Raw genomic sequence first — 20,848 nt, 5'->3', positions numbered from 1 at the left:
AGCCACCAATGAATATGTAAACAAACCACTTACGCTCCCTTCACAGTAGTGCCACGGGGCACCGCAGACTGTCGATTCTGACCAGTTTTGGGCAAATCTTCTTCTCCTCAGACTCTCTGGAGCTGCGTCCGGCTCCAGAGGTCCTGCTCTATTTCGCTACCTTCGAGAAACAGGTTTTTTTTTTTTTTACTTTGGTTTATTTGTTGTTTTTTATTAAGATTATGCAGAAAGCTGCGATTGGATTTTTACGAAAAATGTACCCCTAGTGGTCCTAGTGAGAACTGACAGAATTTTGAAACCGGAAGAGTGCAATTTGTTTTGGGAGCTATGGGAATGCAGCTTTTGACAATTATTGGAGAATAGAATTTCGACCAAAGGTCAAGCACTGGGACCTATGAGGCCATTCATCGCTGAAAGGGAAACTGACAGTCAGAAGGTTTGAAAGGTGTAACAGGAGGAAAACCTCGCAGTTGCACAGTGAAACAACCATTAGAGAGGGTGGAAAGTCTGATGGAAGAAAGAATATGAACGGAGGTACAGTGAAAGGAATGAAAGAGGTTGCAGCAAGGCGCCGAAGGGACGTTGCAAAGACCCTTAAGTAATGCCTACAGTGCACCACGTGAGGTGCATTGACGGCACTACCCCCTACGGGAACAATGATTGGGGTGGAGGTCAAAGGTCAAACAATGATTTAACCTGACGATTAACATTCCGAACTTTGCGAGGTTGTGACGTCATATTGGGCATGTATACTCTCATGATGCGGAAGTACAGAGTGAGGTCAAGGTCAAGTCATACTTACAGGTCAGAGGTCAAACATGAGTTTACCCTGGCACTAAACTTGTCGAACTATATGACAAAGAACTTCATGTCTGTCATACTTCAGAAGAGGATGCTATGCATTACTTCCCAAATACTGTTCTCCTTGCATTTTAATACATTTTTATCTATTTGTTAATTTAGTAATTTATTTTTTTAATAAGTGGGATCTCTTTTTTCTGTATTTCCCTTTACCTCCTCTTACTTCCTAATGAACACCTTAATATTCTTTGGAAGCTTGAATTTCAAGTCAATGGCCCCTTTGGTGGACTTGTTCCATATGAATAGGTTTCATCTTCTGAATAATAATAATAATAATAATAATAATAATAATAATAATAATAATAATAATAATAATAATAATAATACTCTAAACATGATGCCAATATGCAGAGGTCAAAATGAACGTCATACGTACAAAGACGAATGCTCGAAAAAGAATTTAAACAAACAAAGGAGTGGACTTCTCAGCCTTGTACGAGATTTGGTCTCAAATGCTTATTTTGATTTTTCTTCATTTTCTTCAAAATGTGCTTCCATTTATGTGACACAATCTTATAAAGCGACTGACTGCTAAGCAACTATCAAAAGCACATAATGTTACATTATAAAAGTAAAAAAAAAAAAATGAAAAGCAAAATACTGCTCAATAAAAATTTTCTGATAAAATTAATTTATACATAATTCGCCCATCAAAAAAAAATATGAAATGAAATAAAAAAACTGAAGAAAATGCGCGGATGTTTCTTCGGCGCAATTGAGTTTTCTGTACATCCGCTACAGCGTATAATCAAGGCCATCGCAAATAGATCTATCTTTCGGTGGTCTCGGTATAATGCTATATGAGCAGAGGTCCAAGAAATTTTAACCACGGCCCGGTGGTGGCCTAGCCTATATCGTCGCCAGAAGCACGATTATGGCTAACTTTAACCTTAAATAAAAACAAAAACTACTGAGGTTAGGGGGCTGCAATTTGGCATGTTCGATGACTGGAGGGCGGATGATCAACATACCAATTTGCAGCCCTGTAGCCTCAGAAGTTTTTAAGATCTGAGGGCGGACAGAAAAAGTGCGGACAGACAGACAAACCGGGAACAACAGTTTTCTTTAACAGAAAACTAAAAAGGAAAGACAAACGTGATTCAATGTGGCTTCCTCAATGGTATCCAACGTAACATTGCAGAAAGCCATAATACAGAGGCTACGGGAAGAGCTCTTGTTTCGGTTATACGGGGCCACCAATCAATCAATCAGTCCACAGCACATCAAAATCTCTGGTTAAAACTACAAATGAGAGTCAGTCAATAACAATAATATATAATCGAGTAATATGTACAATTTCACAACAGCAGCTCAATAAATCACTTCCTTATGCAGAGCTTTCACGGCCTATCAGACACAGTCCATAATCTGTTCAACTTGGTTCAATGACAATATTAAAACCAGTGTGAATGAATAAATCACATTCTTGTAGAGCTTATTACAAACTCCAGTTAACACAAAACGCTCGAATTAACCCAAAATGTCAGAACAGAAGCATAGAATACAGACTTTAGGCCAAAGGCCAAGCACTGGGACCTATGGGGTCAGTCAGCACTGGAAGGGAGATTGAGAATAAGAAAGGTTTGAAAGGTGTAGCAGGAGGAAAACCTCACGGTTGCACTAGGAGAGGATGGAAAGGAAGATGGAAGAATGAGAATATGAACGGAGGTACAGGAAAAGGAATGAAAGGGGTTGCAGCTAGGGGCAGAAGGCACGCTGCAAAGAACCTTAAGTAATGCCTACAGTGCAACGCGCGAGGTGAACTGATGGCACTACCGTCTTAAGGGGTCCGCTTGCTGACGGTTTTCGAATTCCTGCCCAACTACGCTAACTCTAGCGTCGGTTTTCACTGCTAGTGAATTATAAGAAGTCCGTTCTCTCTCTCTCTCTCTCTCTCTCTCTCTCTACCACCTTACGTGGAAATTCTCACCTTCACTGTAAGAGAGAGAGAGAGAGAGAGAGGGAGAGAGAGAGAGCAAGCCTATTATAATTAACTAACGGCGCTGAGCCTAAACCATTTTGTTTCCTAGAATGAATCCTAACAACAAGAGAGAGAGAGAGAGAGAGAGAGAGAGAGAGAGAGAGAGAGAGAGAGAGAGAGAGAGAGGACTTCTTAAAATTCACTAGCAGTGTTAAGCCTAACCCATTCTGTTTCCGAGAATGAATCCCAACATATAGGAGATGAAGATTAACAACAGAAAAGTCAGTAAAATGACAAGTAACAAATGCGCTGAAGTTTCTTCGGAGCAATCGAGTTTTCTGTGCAGTGTATAATCAAGGCCACCGAAAACAGATCTATCTTTTGGTGGTCTCGGCATAATGCTGTATGAGCCGCGGCCTGTGAATCTTTAACCACGGAACGGTGGTGGCCTCTCCTATATCGTTGCCAGATGCACGATTATGGCTAACTTTAACGTTAAAATAAAAAAAAAACTACTGAGGTTAGAGGATGCAATTTGGTATGTTTGATGATTGGAGGGTGTATGATAAACATACCAATTTGCAGCCCTCTAGCCTCGGTAGTTTTTAAGATCTGAGGGCGGACAGAAAAAGTGCGGACGGACAGACAAATAGCCATCTCAACAGTTTTATTTTTTAGGAAACTAAAAGCCTAACATAACAATGTGAGTGACGACTTTTCCCAAGACTTTACGACCTTGACTGAATTATGAATCATGAACTGTTATGAAATACTTTACGTAAATCAGTAACGACTCCATCTATTTTGGCCAAGGTTACAGCAGGATGCAGATTATGAAGCCGTGTCCCCTGTAAAACTATAAGATGAAAACTGGAGATATTCCAACACCCAAAATCTATGATAAGAAATTTACTTGATTTTAATGAGAGAGAGAGAGAGAGAGAGAGAGAGAGAGAGAGAGAGAGAGAGAGAGAGAGAGAGTTGGAGTCTAAGATAACTTTTGGTATTCTTCAAAGAGAGAGAGAGAGAGAGAGAGAGAGAGAGAGAGAGAGAGAGAGAGAGAGAGAGAGAGAGAGAGAGAGAGAGAGAGAGTTTGAGTCTAAGATAACTTTTGGTATGCTTCAAAGAGAGAGAGAGAGAGAGAGAGAGAGAGAGAGAGAGAGAGAGAGAGAGAGAGAGAGAGAGAGAGAGAGAGTCTAAGATAACTTTTGGTATGCTTCAAAGAGAGAGAGAGAGAGAGAGAGAGAGAGAGAGAGAGAGAGAGAGAGAGAGAGAGAGAGAGAGAGAGAGAGTTGGTGCCTAAAATAAAGTTTGGTATTCTTCAAAGAGAGAGAGAGAGAGAGAGAGAGAGAGAGAGAGAGAGAGAGAGAGAGAGAGAGAGAGAGAATTTATAACAGTGTTTACCCATATCCTCGAAATGTTTGTCCAACGGAGAGATATATACATATGACTTGAAATGAACAAGAAAAGATATGCAAGACCACATGCAAATCTACTGTACTATTCTGTACTATAATTACAGCTACGATCCGCAATATTAAGAAATAATAAAAAAAAAAAAAACCAGTTCACTGAAATATCCTCTGACGTGTAACTAAAATCTTTCTGTAAATGTCATCACTTACAGACGTATCGTAAATGTGCTAATAATATCATAACAAAACAGTCTATCCAATTCCACTCGTTCTCATATTCAAAGTGAAAAAATAAAAAAAAAAAAAAAGCGAAGCAGGGGAGAAATGAAAAGTAGAAAAAAGAGAAAAAAGGTGAAAAAGTGAAAGCAAAAGCAGAAAAATAAGAGAAAAAGGTGAAAAGAGAAAGGAAAAGCAGCAAAAGGAAGAGAAAAGGGTGTAAAGAGATCAAGGAAAAGCAGCAAAAAAGTAAAAAAAAGGTGAAAAAGAGGAGAAAGGAAAAGAACCAAAAAGAGAGTAAAAAAAAGGTGAAAAACAGGAGATAGGAAAAGATGGAAAACAGAAAAAAGGTGCAAAAGAGGAAGGAAGAGCAGTAAAAAAGAGAAGAAAGGAAAAGAAAAAAGAAACAAAAAAGAAAAAGTGAAAACAGGAGAAAGGAAAAGAAAAAAAAGTGAAAAAAGAGAAAGGAATGGCAGAAAAAAAGAAGGGAAAAACGTGAAAAAAGTGGATAAAGGAAAAGCAGCAAAAAATGACAGAAAATGCGAAAGAGAGGAGAAAGAAAAACCAGCTGATAAAAGAGAAAAAGGGCGAAAAAGAGGAGAAAGGAAAAGCAGCAAATACAAAAAAAAAAAGGTGAAAAAGAAGATAAAGGAAAACAAGCAAAAATAAAACAAAAAAAACGGGTGAAAAAAAACAAAACATGAAGAGAGAGAGAGAGAGAGAGAGAGAGAGAGAGAGAGAGAGAGAGAGAGAGAGAGAGAGAGAGAGACGTCTTAGAGTCCCGGAGGAGGAGGAGGAAGAACCAGGATCGCTTTCAGCCGAAGCCTCCGAGAGAAGACCCACGAAGTTCCACGTAACAGCATTAAACGCATTCCTCACATTCTCCCGTTTCTCCAATAGGTCCATCGTAACCTAGAAATGACACGCGGGGCTTTCTGGCTCTGGAAAGGCTTAAAACATGGAAGACGGTCACGGACACACACACACACACAAACACTCTTAACACACACACACACGTGCTTCCCACCCACCTGGTTCTAATTATTATTATTGTTGTTATTATTATTATTATTATTATTATTATTATTATTATTATTATTATTATTATTATCATTATTCAGAAGATTAAATCCATTCATATGCAACAAGCCCACCAAATGGGTCATTGACTTGAAATCCACGCTATTATTATTATTATTATTATTACTAATTATTATTATTATTAATTATTATATTATTATTATTCAGAAGATTAAATCCATTCATATGGAACAAGCCCACCAAATGGGTCATTGACTTGAAATCCACGCTATTATTATTATTATTATTATTATTATTATTATTATTATTATTATTATTATTATTATTATTATTATTATTCATTAAATTTCATTAACAAGCCCACCAAATTCATTGATTGAAATATTATTATTATTATTATTATTATTATATTTCAGAAGATGAAACCCATTCATATGGAACAAGCCCACCAAAGGGGCCACTGACTTGAAATTCTTCAAGCTTCCAAAGAATATGAAGGTGTTCATTAGGAAGAAGTAAGAAGAAATAAAGTGAAATACAGAAAGAAGAGACCCCACTTTAAAAAAAAAATTAATAAATTAACAAACAGATAAAATGTATTAAAATTCAAGGAGAATAGCATTAGGATAGTAATGTATTGCACTTTCGCTTGAACTTCTGAAGTTCCAACTGCACGACTTCCTTTGGGAGGCAGTTCCAAAGTCCAACTGTGTGAGGCGTCACTAGATTCATTCTTACGGCAGCGAATTAAGAACGATAAAATTGATCAATTGAAGGATTATAAGTATTTAAATATAGGCACTGAAATGCTAGCCTACCATAAGGATAGTCAAGATATATCGTTGATGTTTTAACTGTAATACACATAGGACTTATGGGAATTATTGTACAATCTCTGTTGACATAAGGAAAATGCTGCTTTCTCTCTCTCTCTCTCTCTCTTATATATATATATATATATATATATATATATATATATATATATATATATATATATATATATTTCTTTATCTAAGGGTAAAAAATATAATTCAAAATATAAGATAATGACAACATAGGTATTATATTTTTATATCTTAGCCACACATTAACTTACATCTAAGAAATATTTTAATTTAGCTAGATGTTCAAATTCTAAACAACATTACCCTAATCTCCAATATCTCTGATAAGTTTAAGTTTATTCAAGTGTACATACTCAAATCGAAAACAAATAATGAGGTTTATTTTATCACTTACGAATTTCCATCCATTTCAGTTTCTTCTCCTCAAATATTTGAGATTATTATTATTATTATTATTATTATTATTATTATTATTATTATTATTATTATTATTATTATTATTATTATATATTATTATTATTACTGGAGAAACAAATATACAGTTATGTATGGGTATATATTTTTTAAAAATAAATCTCTATCGAGAGCCTTCGGGAATCTGTTCGATTCCTCTTTTAATATATTTTTAAAATATATGTACCCATAAATAACTGTGGGTTTGTTTCTCTATTTCAAGACTCACACTACTGAGCATTTTGAAATAATAATAATAATAATGGAAAGAGAAACCCACAAGATTCCTGTGTGTAACTTGTTTACTTGTAAATATTTACATGTTACTTGAATCTCGAGTACTTTCAGGTCCTAACTGTGACCCTTTTTCAAGAGATGTGAAGGTGGTCAGGCTGGTTCAAGGCCCAGCAATCTTCTGGAACTTGAACCAACCTGACCATCTTCACATCTCTTGAAAAAGGGTCACAGTTAGGACCTGAAAGTACTCGAGATTCAAGTAATATGTAAATATTTACAAGTAAACAATATACACAGGAATCTTGTGGGGTTCTCTTTCCATCTTCAGAAGAAAACTTAAAGAGGTTTTTGTTTGGTTAATAATAATAATAATAATAATAATAATAATTATTATTATTATTATTATTATTTCACCAAGCAACCATTTCTTTTAAACTAAGACATTCCAGACAGAGAGAGTGAAGCTAACATTATGATCATCATTAATCCGTTTACAGCGAAGCAAAACCGTAAAAACACGCTTTCCCTCGTAACAACTGCTGCCTAATCAAAACGAACCCACTATTCAGATATCATCCATCAATTATTCAGATCTTTCCTAGATAGTGATCCCCAAGGGTTTTCGGGGGTCGTTATCTAGGACTAATATTTCTTGGGGGTCATTATCTTTATGATATTTACAGTCTTTTGTTTATGTTTTCACGGTCATCTCCAACGGGCTTGTACTAAACACGCCGCAAAGGTGGATACAGACTGGTTTAAAACCCTTGGGGGTCACTATCTAGGAAAGTTCAAATTATTCTTCTACTTTCTGGATGCTGTGGCATTTTGCTCTGACACGTCTGCCCCTCTCCCCTTCTCTCTAGAGATTAACGAATTCTGTTCTTCGATTCTGCCTCTACGTGACCAAACCACCTACACTTCCTTATATTTCAGCCTATACCCTGATTTCGTAATGAAACTGAGGGTATCAAACCAAGTATCGGGGCACTTTCTGTCGTTCAGCGCTTGGGACAGTGAATTCAGAGCAGGTGAAGTGGTTGGACAGCAAGATAAAGAGATCAACAGAACAAAACAGATTATAGACTTTAGGACAAAGGCTAAAAAGCGCTGGGACCTATGAGGTCATTCAGAGCTGAAACGGAAATCGACACTGGAAAAGTTTGAAAGATGTAACAGGAGGTAGACCTCGCAGTTGCACTATGAATCAATTTTTAGAGAGGGTGGAAAGTCAGACGGAAGACAGAGAATATGAACGGAGATATCTGCTTTCATCATTCTCAATCTTTCACCAATTTCCGGAGCTTTTCTTCTTCATCACAGAATGTATCGGCACTGGACATTTGCCTTTCCACATTCCATTCACAAATTCTTATTCCAACCTTCAACCTTGAACATAAATAAACAACCAATGATATAAATACTAGACCAAATGGGACATTCGGCAACCCCCTTGTGAGTGACTTATCTTTACACTGAACCTGTCACAAGACTTCCTCCCCAGCCGTACAAAAGATTCATTTTCCTCATACAAACTTCTCATCTCTTCAATAACCACCGTCTATGCAATATATCCTCAACACCCTTATCTTTACGAGTGTCACTATACCTTTTATGTGTCAGGATATGTCACATCAGTCTTAAAATGGCGTAAACCCACACTGCTCTTCCCCTACCAAACCTTCTGTCATCCGTCTCGCTTTATCAATCAAAACCATCCCGTCATCTTCCTGGTAGCAAGGTACGTGCAGATATCTTTTACATTCTCCTTCATAACCTTTTCATTCGCGTAGATATGATAATTACTCGAATCCATTCCTATGGAAATCTATCCCTTATCCCAGTGTACTGTAACTCAGGGCTCGGTGGTCAGACTGTTTGTTTTCACACTATATTTCTTTAGCTTCCTGTAACTTTAACGTTCTATTTATTAATTTATTAACTTATTTGTTCTTTTTAAAAAGTGACCTCTCTTCTTTCTGTATTTCCCTTTACCTTTTCTTACTTCCTAATGAGCACCATATTCTTTGGAAGCTTGAATTTCAAGTCAGTGGCCCCTTTGGTGGGCTTGTTCCATATGAATGAATAGGGTTCTACTACTACTCTACTACTACTACTAATAATAATAATAATAATAATAATAATAATAATAATAATAATAATAATAATAATAATAATAATAATAATAATATAAGGAGAACTAAGCTCAGATCTTCAACTTAGTACCTTTCAATTTAGCTTTCAATCCGGTGACATCAAGGACATTTAGGATGACTGAATTTATTCATTACAGCAAGGAGGCATACCATAAAACCACGATCAGAGGATAATGGAGATATACCAACAAATGCAACAAAGTTCCGCAAAACAGCATTTGCTTTAAGAAATCAACTTAAATTTTTTTTTTTTTTTTTGTTTAAAGACAGGAAAAGGAATGAATATGGATTTGTCGTTTCTTCGCGAGACTGTCTAGCCTGTACGGAAGGCATACTATCTGATGTATACTTAATACATGATGTTTTAAGAAATAAAAATAGTAAAATACATAACAATAGGCTTTAAATATTCATTTACTGTAGACAGGAATATATATAAGTTAAAACATAGTTTCTATAAAAAAAATGGAGGGAAAGATTATTTTATTTCCGAAATAAAACATATGTATAACTGTAAACATTAAAACTGTTTTCATTGCAATATTCTCATTGAATAAAATATTCCTGATGTCCCCTAAAGAAACAATGTTATAAAATAAAGATAGTCAAAATACACAATACTAAACTTTAAATAGTCATTTGCAGCAGAGCAGCATAAATACTGATTAAAGCACTGTTCCTATAAAACATGGAGAACATAATTATTTTTCATCTGAAATCAAACATATCTATAACTATAAACATCAAAACTGTTTTCATTACAATATTTCCATGGCATTAAAAATTCTTAACGAATATTTTCTTCGTTTTTACAATACTCTGTACTCAGTACTGTGAGGATTTATTTGTTTACATTACGCGCATAGCATGACTACAAAAACCCGAGAGAGAGAGAGAGAGAGAGAGAGAGAGAGAGAGAGAGAGAGAGAGAGAGAGAGAGAGATTACTATAGTCAATACTGTGGGAAGTTTACTTGTTTACATTACTGTATAACTGAGAAAATCAGAGAGAGAGAGAGAGAGAGAGAGAGAGAGAGAGAGAGAGAGAGAGAGAGAGAGAGAGAGAATACTCTACAGTCAGTGCTGAGAGAATTTATTTGTTTACATTACGTGCCCCACATAACTGTATGAAAATGAGAGAGAGAGAGAGAGAGAGAGAGAGAGAGAGAGAGAGAGAGAGAGAGAGAGAGAGAGAGAGAGAGATACAATACTCTATAGTTAGTCTGTGAGAATTTATTTGTTTACATTACGCGTCCCACATAACTGTACGAGAGCCCAGAACAGCAGAGAGAGAGAGAGAGAGAGAGAGAGAGAGAGAGAGAGAGAGAGAGAGAGAGAGAGAGCTCAGTACACCAGACCCCAAGAAGAAGACGCTCGGTAATACCTCGGTTGATTTGATTAAGAGAACTGTAAATATTGATGTTTAGAGAGGAACGTGCCAGACACACACAGGAATGTTTATGAATAAGAAAAAAGTCGAACTTTACACATTTTTGTTTATGAAGACACTTACTGATTGGTAATACATTAAGTGGGGGTTACTGTTGTTTTTATCTGGTCTTGATTTTATAGTTATAGCGGATTATATATGTATATATATATAGTATATATACATATATATATATATATATACATATAAAAAGCTACAAATACTACTTAATAAATAATTTTTATCTTATGAACTGCTTGACCCAAAAGTGAAATGATATTGTATTAACGATCACAATGCCCCTTAGATTTGACTTATTCTCTGAGTAAGATGAATTCATCATTGACTTAATTTTGTGGCTTAATTTTTGTAAGCATAAAAACGCCATGTGTATTGGTGACAGTATATTTTATATATATATATATATATATATATATATATATATATATATATATATAATATACTTATGGGTATATAAATAAATGTGTAATTATAAATGTATATATATACTGTATATATATGCTAGCTGACCAACCCAGTGCTGCCTGGGAAAAAACTCTGAATGACAGTCTATGGTATGGGGCAGGGGATGGAAGAAAGGGGAAGGGAAAGGAATGGGGAAGTAAAATGAGAAGAGGAAAGGGGAAGGGGGAAAGGGAAGGGAAAAGGTAATGGGAAGGGGAAGGGAGGGGGAAGGGAAAGGGGAAGAAGGGGAAAGGGGGGAAGGGAAAGGGAAGGGGAATGGGGGGAGGAGAGAGGGGAAGAGGAAATGGATGGAAGGAGAAGGGAAGGGGAAAAGGAAAAAAGGAAGAAGGGAAAGGGGAATGGAAGGGAAGGGGGAAGGCAATGGAAGAAGAAGGGGAAGGGAAATGAAGGGGAAGGGGGAGGAAGGAAAGGAGAGAGGGAAAATGGGGAAAAAGGGGAAAAGGGAGGAAGGGGAAGAGGAAGGGAAGGGAGGGGGGAAAGGGAGAGGAAGGAAATGGGGAAAGGAAGTGGAAGGGAAATGGAGGAAGAGGGGAAGTTGAAGGGGAAGGGAGAAAGGGACAGGGAAAGGGAGAGGAAGGAAATGGGGATAGGGGAAGTGGAAGGAAAGGAGGAAGAGGGGAAGGGGAAGGAAAAAGGGACAGGAAAGGGAGAGGAAGGAAATGGGGAAGGGGAAGGGAAGGGGAAAGGGAGGAAGAGGGGGAAGTTGAAGGGGAAGGGAGAAAGGGACAGGGAAAGGGAGAGGAAGGAAATGGGCAAAGGGAGAGGGGAAGGGAAGGGGAGGAAGGAGGGGGAAGGGGAAGGGAGAAAGGGCTGGAGGAAGGGAGGGGAGGGGAGGAGGGGAAGGGAAAGGAAAAAAAAAAGGAAGAGGGAAGGGCGAGGGGAAGTTATTCCCTCTATCAGAAGAGAATAAAAAGCATCTCCACTGATCAAAGACAATAAATAAAAAATATTGTATTTATACGATCCCCACGCAGGTGAGTCTGTGTGATCATTTTAACCGACTTTATAACGAAATACGCCAAAGTGACGCTACGAAGTAGTCACTATAACGAATTCCGAAGATAAAACCGAAGAAGAAACCATCGAATTAATGAGGAAATTCACATTTGAACTAATAAAGAAAAAGGAAATGCTGTCATCGTACAAATCATCGGGTTGAGCTAGCAGCCACTACGCATGCACGCATGAGGAAGAAAAACTGGCTTGTGTATGTGCTTAGGGAGAAAATCTTTGGGCCTGATGGTTTGGGTTCATTGCTTTATAGGTATGAAATACGGTTTGTAACAAAGCCAAAAATATTTAATTTAGCAATACAACCAAACAGTGAGGTATATGGCAGGCTTTAGAGGTAATACAATTAATGACATGTGTGTTTAGGGAGAAAGACACAGAACCTCCTGGTTTGGGTTTATTGCTTTATAGCTATGAAATATGGTTTGTATCGAGGTCATATATATATTTAATTTAGCAATACAGTCAAGCAGTGAGGTATATGGCAGACTTTAGAGCTAATAAAATTAATGAGGAAATTTGCATCTGAATAAATAAAAAAAAAAAGGAAACACCGTACACCTTGCATGTTGGGCTTAGCCAGCAGCTACTATGCATGGGCAGATGGGGAAGGCACTCTCGACTTCGGTTACTACAGAAAGCGGATCTCTGCTTATAAAAATTATTGATATAGGTTTTCAATGTTCATTTTATCGAGGTAATTAACAATTATATTAATAATTATTATAAATTATGATCCAAATTTACGTAAATTCTGATAAAAAAATTGATGTTACAGGGGATTTATTGTTGCAGGTTAATCATACGTCTGACAGTGCCTGGAAGAAAACCTGGAGCAGTCTGGTGAAAAATGACCATTAACCCATAAAGCACCAGAAGGAAAACCTGAAGGAACTACTAAAAACGAAAATTTCACTTGTGATGTCTGTGTTTGTATGTCTGTCACGGGGGTAGGGGTTTGATTTTGAGTTTTAAGCTTCCTGGGGTCAAACAGGGGCTGTGTGCCAAATTTTGTCTAGGTCTGTCAAGCGGTTCGGATTTCTATAGTGCACAAACATGCAAACATTGACTTTTAATATATAATAAAATATATAAGTGTATATATATCTAAATTATATATATGTACACACATACATATATAACCACACACATATATACAGTATATATATACATATATATACACGAATAAATATCAAATTACAAAACAACCATGAAAAATTTAGAAAACTAACAACCAAAAGAAAAGGATGTATAAAAAACTAAATAATAAAAAAATACAAAAAACAAGATGAATAAGAAGAACCACCCTTCTCGAGACTGGTAGAAAGAAGGAGAAGGAGGTTACTACCGAGATAAGAAGACCACATTGGCGCTAAAAGCTATTTAGAAATCTCTCTCCGTTTACCTGCCCACATAAACAGACCTTTGATTAATGAGTCCCCCTCCCCCCGCGCCGCCCCCCGTTCGCTGAGGAGGAGAAAAAGTTGTTTATCTCTCCCTAAAACATTGTTTACGCTGTTTATCTCCGGGTGATACCGTTCTGACTTCAGCTTTTTCAGTTTTTTTTTTTTTATGAACTGTTGCTAAGAAAATATCAAAATCTATATACATATATATTTATACAATACATATACACATACATATACATATGTAAAATATACATTTGTATATATGTATATATATATATATATATATATATATATATATATATATATATATATATATATATATATATATATATATATATATATATATATATATAAATTTTTATTTTTATCACACCGTGATGTATATACAATCACTAAGCTACAAATGTCGTTTAATAACCAATTCACGCTACTTCGGCAATATCACCGATGGGGAATTATCACCGAAGAATTTTTTTTTAAGGTGGCTCAATGGTTTGATCGTCGAATGGAGTCGTTGGAAGGTACTGTGTCGAGGGATCGAGACCCGGCGGCACCGATCCATTTATCAATTAAAAAATTCCCCTTCGGTGATAATTCCCCATCGGGGATATTCCCGACGTAGCGTGAATTGATATTAAACGACATTTGTAGTTTCATGATTATATATATATATATATATATATATATATATATATATATATATATATATATATATATATATATATATATATATATATATATATATATATATATATATATATATATATATATATATATATATATATGAAAATATATGCTTTTTGCTAGCCGAGCATTTATAACCTTACTAGCAAGCTAATGAAATATTCTGTATATTTTTTGTTCTGCCAAAAAAAAAAAAAAAAAAAAAATTGACATAGCAATAGTATTTTATATTTAGTCTTTACCGACAGCAGCTTAGTTATAACAAGGCTCTGAAATTCTGTTAGAACGTAAGTACATAAACATACTTGGTCCGTTTGCCACTGAATACGGAGACATTTTTCTTAGATGTAACAGAGTACGAGACCTTTCCCTGAAAAAAGCGGGACGCCATATCTTAAAAGCTAACCATAGAATTTTCTTCAAAATAATCTCATTATGTTTCCCCACTCCAAAATTTCTTCAGAATTACCAAAATCAAAACTATTCTAAACTAACCTAACATAACCTAACCTAACAGGGGCTGGTGTAAAAATAGCATAAATCTCAGGAATTTGCATGCGGGCGTTCTCAGGGCGCTAAAAGCAGAATCAAGGAGCGAAACTCAAGATCAAACTGTGTTTAGAATATGCACCCACATCTCCCAAAGGTTATGTAAACAGAAAGAAGAGATAAGAGCCACATAATAATAACTATAATAATGATGATGATCATAATAATAAAAGCAAATATATGAGTAATAGTAGAAGTATTCTGATAGCAGTAGGAAAAAATATTTTGTTTGGAAATAGACAGTATTTTGCCTACACAAAAACAGAATATAGAATTTAGGCCAAAGGCCAAGCGCTGGGACCTATGAGGTTTTTCGGCGCTGAAAGGGAAACTGACAGTAAAAAGGTTTGACGGATGGAACTGGAGGAAAACATTGCAGTTGCACTACGAATCAATTGTTAAGTTAAGTATACCTTAGTTTAACCAAACCACTGAGCTGATAAACAGCTCTCCTAGGACTGGCCCGAAGGATCAGATTTATTTTAAGTGGCTAAGAACCAAATGGTTACCTAGCAACGGGACCTACAGCTTACTGTGGAATCCGAACCACATTACAGTGAGAAATGAATTTTTATCACCAGAAATAAATTCCTCTAATTCTTCATTGGATAGTCGGAGAATCGAACGCTGGGCCAGCAGAGTGCTAGCTGAGAACGGTACCCACCCGTCCGATGAGGAACTCGCGAATCAATTGTTAGGAGAGGGTGAAAAGTAAAATGGAAGAAGAATATGAACGGAGGTACAGTAAAAGGAATGAAAGGGGTTGAAGCCCAGGGGCCGAAGGGACGCTGCAAAAAACCTCAAGTAATGCCTACAGTGCACCGGGAATGAATAATAGTACAAGCATGCTGATAGCAGTAGGACAACAAATTAGTTTTTTGAAAAATACAATATTTTTCCCACACAAAAATGACCCAAAAAATCAGTTCATGCAAAAGGAGTCTTATCACTTCAAAAGCCTCATTTCTTCAGTTGTATTCGCTAGTGTCACGCAGGTGCTTAAGTATAATCTAAAAAGAACTGATTGATTCAGAAACGGCATCTGCGCTGCTTTGGGAAATACTTCTGGTATCTCCGCGAACTAACACTTCTCTACCTCCCAGTTCTCCGAGAGAGAAGATCTATCATTTTTTGCTTATACTCTGTGTCGGTATGATGCCGAATGACTGCTCCACGGCCAAGATGATACTGACGGCGTCGCCAAAGGGAAATTGTTGAATGGTAGCAGTAAATATTATTTGAGACTTGCCACTGCATTTCAAACGGGGAAATTTCAAATATTATTGAGGAACTTGCAATTATATTTCGGACAAGGAAATCTAGAACGGCAAATATTTATATATATATAATATATATATATATATATATATATATATATATATATATATATATATATATATATATATATATATATATATATATATTGTATATATTGAGGACTTTCAAATATTACCGAGAAATAAATCTAGAATGATAAATGTTGAATATTGATTGAAGGATTTATGATTTGGACTTAAGAAAATTGAATGTAAAATGACAAATGTAAATGTTACTAAATGGTTTGCAATTACATCCCGGACAGGAAAAATTACACTAAAGGTATCAGATCATTCTCTTGAACTCTTTGGAAAGATGGCAGCATTCATTTTGCCACAACTAATCAATGCAGTCACAACAATCGTCAGGTTCACACAGATCACATCTTTAAAGGATATAGGCTATAGATACCTTTCGAAACATCAAGAGAAAATCAAGGTTGCAAGGCAAATCTCGCATCATGAAAGAGTCGGGTTGGTAGTCTGCAGAAAATGATGGAAAGTATCATATAATCTCGCTCAAGGTTGTAAGATGGGAAACAGCATGTTGACAACTCAAAATGATCCCCATGTATGACACGGCTTTTTACTGAATAGAATAGAACTCGGGCCAAAGGCCAGGCGCTGGGACTCATGAGGTCATTCAGGGCTGAGACGGAAATTGAGAGTAAAAAGGTTTGAAAGGTGTAACAGGAGGAAAACTTCACAGTTGCATTATGATTCAGTTTTTAGGAGAAGGTGAAAAAGTAGGATGGAAGAAAGAATAAGAACGGAGGTACAGTAAAAGGAATGAAAGGGGTTGTAGCTAGGGGCTGGTGGGACGCTGCAAAGAACATTACGTAATGTCTACAGTGCACCGAATGAGGTGCACTGACAGCACTAACTTCCCTACGAGACAGACCTTCCATAACCATTTTCACACAAATGCTTGTTCATTGGGAATAGCGTTAACAAGAGTCGGCTCTTTGAGAGTGCAAGTGGACATTTCAGAATATCAAATTACACAAACAATAAACATAATTAGTTGATTCACTGGCAAAAACATTCTTGAGAAATTGTACAGAAAACGTAGTAAATTTACTGATCAAAATGATAGAAATTAATTATTATTATTATTCAGCAGAAGATGAAACCCATTCATATGGAACAAGCCCACCAAAGGGGCCAATGACTTCAAATTCAAGAAGCTTCCAAAGAATATTAAGGTGTTCATCAGGAAGAAGGTAAAATACAGAGAGCAGAGATCTCAATTAAAAAAAAAAATGCATTATTAAATAAAAAAACGAAAATGAAAGTTACTTATTGCAAAGCACAGGAACAAAAATCTGGCAATTCTTCAAGCAAAACAAACAAAACAAACCAACAACAACATATAAAATCACAGAGGCCAGAATAAACCCAAGCCTCCACTTCCCTGTTTCCTCAGGGTGGAAAAGTTTAAATCAAACATAAACCTTCTCTGTATAATTCAAAATATCTACAAAGTACAAAAGAAGAATAAAACTAAAATACAAAATTCCCTTGAAAAATCCAAAATACTGCAATAATTTACAGTAATATCGTGCAATAAAGGCCAAACATCTGCAAAGAGGCAAGAAAACGATGGTGTTCGAACAAACCGTTCAGGTTGTGATCAAATTACATTACAGTATTAGTGGAAAATCTAATGCAGTCTGGTGGACCGCTAATCACTAATGCGAAAGCAAACTGCAATATACTGTAATCTGTTTGTGAGTGCTTTGCACAGAAACCAATCACATAACTAAATCTTTATATGGCTAGACATTGCATAACATAACAGTTCATTTGCAAGATGAGTTATTATATTCTCAATCAGTTACACTAACAATTAGTATACATGAAACAGTAATTAGCAAATAGGATGTAATCAAAATTCAACCCTTCGTAAGAATGAAGAGTTACTTCCAGATTTTACTTTAAACTTGGATTCACTTCATCTCCGATTTCTTTCAACAGGTATTACTTAGGGACTTGTTCTTGTGAGCTGGCATGCTTCTCCACTATCCTTGTCCCGTAACACACATCAATCACCACAATTCCAAAGATGCAAAAAAGTCTCTTGGTTTGATCTCTCCTTCAAGAATAGAATAGAACAGAACAAAAATTTAGGCCAATGGCCAAGCGCTGGGGCCTATAAGGTCATTCGGCGCTGACACGGAAACTGACAGTAAAAAGGTCTGAAAGGTGAAACTGGAGGAAAACCTCGCAGTTGCCCTATGAATCAACTGTTAGGAGAGGGTGGAAGATGATGGAAGAAAGAGAATACGAAAGGAGGTACAGTAAAAGGAATGAAAGGGGCTGCAGCTAGGGGCCGAAGGGACGCTGCAAAGAAACTTAAGTAATGACTACAGTACAGATCTTTCCTTCAAGACGCTCATGTCCAGAATGCAGAACTGCCCTGACTAACCTTGTTGGCAGAGCACATGATTAACACTCATCGCGATCTCTCCACAATTAAAAGAAACAAGGCAGGCAGCCATTTGTATGAAATTTAAATAAAAGCCATAACTGTTCGCCGGAACTCTACTTAAATATATACCGGCCTGATGGAATGACTGGCATTCAGTAATATCCCAAATCATATCAGGCCAAACCACTCAACAGAAAATTGCTCTCTGAAATATGCAAGATTCGGCAATATCCACCATGTAAACAAGTTCTGCCATTTTTTATTTTACATAACGGATTTCCGGAATTTTGAATGACCCTAAAAGCCGGAAACTTGGATGAAAATTTTTTGCGCAATACTGTTCGCCAAGGGCCCAAAGAGGCAAGCTATAACTGTGGATTGGCGCACAGTACATTTACGTGCACACAGAAATTATACCTTCCGTCAAATTTTTGTTTTTTGTTTTTTTGTGAAATATGTCTGATTGTTTCCAAGACCATGAAAATGAATATGTTTCCACTTGCGTTTGTTCATGCTGTCCACCCCTCTTGCTTCTTCCTAATGAACACCATATTCTTCGGAAGCTTGAATTCCAAGTCAATGGCCCCTGTGGTGGGCTTGTTCCACATGAATAGGTTTCATCCTCTGAATAATAATAATAATAATAATAATAATAATAATAATAATAATAATAATAATAATAATATTCTTTGGAAGCTTGAATTCCAAGTCAATGGCCCCTTTGGTGGGCTTGTTCCATATGGATAGCTTTCATCTTCTGAATAATAATAATAATAATAATAATAATAATAATAATAATAATAATAATAATAATAATAATAATAAAATCCGAGTAGATCTTTCCTGTTTGTCCGCCCCGGGTGGGAGCGGGGCAAGTAGGGGATCAGGAAGGTAGAGGAGACATGACACAGCCACCCTCCTCCAGCAAACCTGTTTGTCCGGCCTGGGTGGGGGCGGGGTAGATAAGGGATCGAGAGGGTAGGGGAGGCATGACAGGCAGCGCCGGGTTCCAGCGCAGCGTAGCGCGCGCCATCAAGCTCGTAATATTAAAAATAACCATGTCCGACTGAAGGGGTAAGAATATTGCCTTTGTAAGGCAGAGTTATTTGGTGACAGCTCACCTCAACTGCAAGAGATTACCTATGAGAGAGAGAGAGAGAGAGAGAGAGAGAGAGAGAGAGAGAGAGAGAGAGAGAGAGAGAGAAACTGAGCGATGAAAGATGATCTAAAAAGTATGATCATCAGAGAGATAGAGAGAGAGAGAGGGAGAGAGGAATGAATAAGGTGCATTTTGTTAGCAGTCATGCCAATGCCAGAATGAACACTCAGAAGGAGGACAAGAATGGGCAGTTAAGAAACATACTGTCAAAAGAAAGAGCAATTATTTGTGTGTGTGTGTGTGTGTCTGAGACAAGATGAACTGTACTTGTTCCCGAGCGCTAACCACGGGAAAGCTGAATGCCAACAGAATGCCAGAAGTGGCGACTGCGACGCTCGTAACTTTGAGCTTTCAGAAAAGCTTTCATAGAAGCTTTTATGTTAATCAGATAATGAAACCCATTCATATGGAACAAGTCCAATCAAAGGGACCACTGACTTGAAATTGAAGCTTGCAAAGAATATTATGGTGTCCGTTAGGAAGAAGTAAGAGGAATTAAGGGAAATACAAAAAGAAGAGATCCCACTCTTTAAAAAATAAATTAATAAATTAATGGATAGATAAAAATGTATTAAAATGCAAGGAGAATAGCATTAGGTTAGTAATGCATTGCATCTTCGCTTGAACTTCTGAAGAAGTTCCAACTGCACAACATCCTCAGTAGGGAGACTGTTCCACAGCCCAACGGTGTGAGGAATAAAGGACCTCTTGGCGTGAACATACTGGATTTTAATTTTACAACAGCTGAGATAAATGACAAGGTGCTTTGCGTAGGTTTACCGATAAATAATGCTGAAGGTAATCACGACAGATGATTCCCAATCAATCAATAGACTAAAAATAAACACTTGCCATGTGGGCGTATTGCACCGCCTCCGTCGAAAGAGGGTATCTGGGAATTGGTTGACGGAGGAAGGAGGAAACGGGGAAAAAAAAACACCAATAAGTAAAGAAATAAAAAAAAAAACTCTACCATACCTGCTCTAGGTGGAGCCAATGGCGAACGTCCAAGGCAGCTTCTATGCAGGAGGAAGGTTGCTCGAACTGACGGAGAAGGTGGGGAGTAAGGAGGAGGAGGAGGAGGAGGAGGAGGAGGAGGACTAGGAGGATGAAAGCTGAACGAAGAAGAGGGGTGAGAGGAAGATGGCGGTGTGTGCAAGTCGGGGGAATGAAGAAGGTTTGGTCGGTCGGTTCCTGAAGCCGTCGGCGACACCTGTGCGAAAGAGAGAT

At 37.0% G+C, this 20,848-nt stretch overlaps 1 protein-coding gene across 12 annotated transcripts in view; it reads right to left on the bottom strand.

Moving 5' to 3' along the window:
- Positions 1–20,848, bottom strand: part of LOC136853202 (glutathione S-transferase 1-like) — a 498,955-nt gene that overhangs the window by 212,594 nt on the left and 265,513 nt on the right. For 10 of the 12 annotated variants that reach the window (XM_067128564.1, XM_067128565.1, XM_067128570.1 and 7 more), the window contains one exon: positions 20,597–20,831. The exons of the other annotated variants lie outside the window; for them this stretch is intronic. The gene's annotated coding sequence lies outside the window, so the exon portion shown is untranslated. The remainder of the gene's footprint in view (positions 1–20,596; positions 20,832–20,848) is intronic. 12 annotated transcript variants of the gene reach the window in all.

This window comes from Macrobrachium rosenbergii, chromosome 26, assembly GCF_040412425.1.
Source record: "Macrobrachium rosenbergii isolate ZJJX-2024 chromosome 26, ASM4041242v1, whole genome shotgun sequence".
Taxonomy (NCBI): domain Eukaryota; kingdom Metazoa; phylum Arthropoda; class Malacostraca; order Decapoda; family Palaemonidae; genus Macrobrachium; species Macrobrachium rosenbergii.
The sequence above is the reverse complement of the archived record's forward strand: the minus strand, read 5'-3'. Positions and strand labels throughout refer to the sequence as shown.